At 34.2% G+C, this 3,132-nt stretch overlaps 1 non-coding gene across 1 annotated transcript; it reads right to left on the bottom strand.

The window, feature by feature from the left end:
• Positions 1–2,720: 2,720 nt before the first annotated feature.
• LOC133081040 (U6 spliceosomal RNA) lies at positions 2,721–2,827 on the bottom strand. The gene has a single exon (XR_009698711.1). It is a non-coding gene; the product is annotated as a U6 spliceosomal RNA (small nuclear RNA).
• Positions 2,828–3,132: the final 305 nt, after the last annotated feature.

Here is a 3,132-nt window from a genome sequence, read left to right as displayed (position 1 = left end):
CTTATAAGAAGAGGCACAAGGCAAAGGTCATGTGTACACACAGCAACATGGTGGCCACCTCCTAGCCAAAAGAAGAGGCCTCAGAAACCTACTTGGCCAGCACCTTGATCTTGGACTTCCCAGGCTCCAGAACTGTGAGAAATAAATGTCTGTTGTTTAAGTTACCCAGTCTGTGGTATTTTGTTAAGTTACCCAGCCTGGGCAGACTTGCTGAGTAGCATTCTGCTGTTTATTTCTATACCACAGTTTGTTTATTCCCTATAAATGGACATTTGGGTTGTTCCAGTTTTTGGCCATTATGTGCAAATTTGTGTGACCAACTTGAATCTCTGTATTATATGATAAATGTATGTTTAACTTTATTAAAAAGCACCAAACAGTTGTCCAAGGTGGTAGTATCATTTCATATTCCAACCAGAAATAAATGAGAGTTCCAGTTGCTCCATAACCTTGCCATCACTGGGTATTTTCAGTGTTTTAAACTTTATCCATTTAAGTGTGTGTAAAGGTCTATCTCATTGTGGGTTTTTTAATAAATTTATTTATTTATTTATTTATGGCTGCTTTGGGTCTTCGTTGTTGCATACAGGCTTTCTCTAGTTGCAGTGAGCGGGGGCTACTCTTAGTTGCGGTGCGCGGGCTTCTCATTGCGGTGACTTCTTTTGCTGCAGAGCACGGGCTCTAGGCACACAGGCTTCAGTAGTTATGGCACTTGGGCTCAGTGGTTGTGGCTCATGGGCTCTAGAGCACAGGCTCAGTAGTTGTGATGCACGGGCTTATTTGCTCCACGGCATGTGGGATCTTCCCAGACCAGGGCTCAAACCCGTGTCCCCTGCATTGGCAGGTGGATTCTTAACCACTGCGCCACCAGGGAAGCCCCTCATTGTGGTTTTAATTTGTATGTTCCTGACGACAAATGATGTGGAGCACCTTTTCACATGATTAATGGGTATCCAGATATCTAGTTTTTGAAATACTTAAGTCTTTTGTTCTTTTTTATTGCATTGTCTTTTATTTTTAATTTGTAGGAGTTTTTATATATTTTGAATATGAGTCCTTTGTCAGCTATATGTATTGCAAGTATTTTCTTCTAGTCTGTGGCTGTCTATCCACTTTCTTAATTATATATTCTGAAAAACAGGAGTTTTTAATTTTGATGAAGTACAATTTATTTATGTTTCTTTTATGGTTAATGCCTTTTGTGTCTTAAGAAATTTTTGCTTACCCCAAGGTCATAAAGATATTTCCTGTTTTAGAAGCTTTTTTGAGAAGCTTTATTGTTTTAGCTTTCACATTTAGGCCTCTAATCCATTTGAGTTAATTTTTGTGTATAGTGTAAGGTATGAACTGATGGTCATTATTTTCCATATGGATATCCAGTTGTTCCAGAACTATATGTTGAAAAGATTATCTTTTCCCCATTAAATTACCTTTGAAACTTTGTCAAAATTCAACTGAACCCTATGTGTATTTACCTATTTCTAGACTCTCTATTCTGTTGCCATTGATCCTTATGTTAATAACATAGAACGTCTTAAAAGCAGGTAATATAAGTCTTCCAACTTTATTGTTTTTCAGAATTGTTTGATTCTTCTAGGTCACTTGAATTTCCATATAAACTTTAAAATAAGCATGTTGATTTCTACAAAAAAAAAAAACAGCTGAGGTTCTGATTAGAATCTATAGGTCAATACACTGAATCTATAGATCAATTTGCAGAATTGATATCTTAACAAAATTGAGTCTTCCAATCAATGGACATTGTAAACCTTTAAAATTCCTCTCAGGAATGTTATGTAGTTTTCAGTGTACATGTCTTAGTCCCATTTTGTTAAAATTTTCCCTAAGTATTTAACATTTTTTGGTATTTTTGTAAAAGTTCTTTTAAAATTTTATTTTTCAATTATTCATTGCTAATATATAGAAATGCAATTGATTTTTTACACTGTCTTTTTATTATGTAAATCCTCCCATTAGTTATAGTAGCGGTTTTATAGATTCCTTTGAATTTTCCATGCATTATATCATGTTATCTGCAAGTAGTTTTATTCTTCAATATCAATTTTTATATATTTTATTTCTTTTTCTTGCCTTGTTACATTGGTTAAGATCCCTGAATCTATGTTGAAGAGTTGTGGTAAGAATCTTTGTGTTGTTATGAATTTTAGGGGAAGGTGTTCAGTCTTTCACCACTAGGTGTGATGTTAGCTGTAGATTTTCATAGATATTTTTTATTAGATTGAGCAAGTTTCATGTTATCCCTTGTTTGCTGAGAGTTTTCTTTCTCTTTTTAAAAAAATCATGAATCAGTTTGATTTTGTTATATGCTTTTCTTGAATCTATTGATATGTTCAGATGGTTGTTCTCCTCTATTCTATTAACATTGTGAATTACATTGATTGGTTTTTGCATATGAAACTAGCCTTGCATTCCTGGGATAAACCACATTTAGTCATGATGTATTGTTTTTTATGAATTGGCAGATTTAATATGCTAATATTTTGTTTAGGATGTTAATGTCTATATTCATAAGTGATTTGGGCTTGAAATTTTCTTTTCTTATAATGCCTTATGTCAGATTTTTTTTTTTGCCATTCAATTGGTGTCTTTATTCATACATGTTGATTTTTCCCATGGAGAAACTGTTGAAGGGAGAGGAGGGGAGGGCTGGGTGGGGAGCCATGGCTTGTTTTTCCTCCATCCAATGGAAGAAGTGAGAGAAAAATATGGAACAGTTTAAGAATCTGTGTATCATCCTTGTGCAGGAGCCATACTGATCTGCTCCGTATCATTCCAATTTTAGTATACGTGCTGCCAAAACAAGCACCCTTGGTCAGATTTTGATATTAGGGTTATGTTATGCTGGTTTGGAATTGTTTGTTCTTCCTTTGTTCTCTGAAAACATTTGTATAAAATTGGAATTTTCTTTTTAAATTTTTTAATAGAATTCACCAGTTAAGCCACATAGGCCTGGAGTTTTCTTTGTGGGAAGGTTTTAAATTACGAATTCAATTTCTTTAACAGATATTGGGTGATTCAGATTTTTCACTTCTTCTTGGTTCAGTCTTAGAAAGTTTTGTTTTTCAAAGAATTTTTTGATTTCTTGTAAGTCATTGAACTTACTGCTGTAAA

The sequence above is a fragment of the Eubalaena glacialis genome, chromosome 19, assembly GCF_028564815.1.
Source record: "Eubalaena glacialis isolate mEubGla1 chromosome 19, mEubGla1.1.hap2.+ XY, whole genome shotgun sequence".
In the NCBI taxonomy this organism is placed as follows: domain Eukaryota; kingdom Metazoa; phylum Chordata; class Mammalia; order Artiodactyla; family Balaenidae; genus Eubalaena; species Eubalaena glacialis.
Note: the sequence above shows the minus strand (reverse complement) of the source record. Positions and strands in the feature narration are given on the sequence as shown.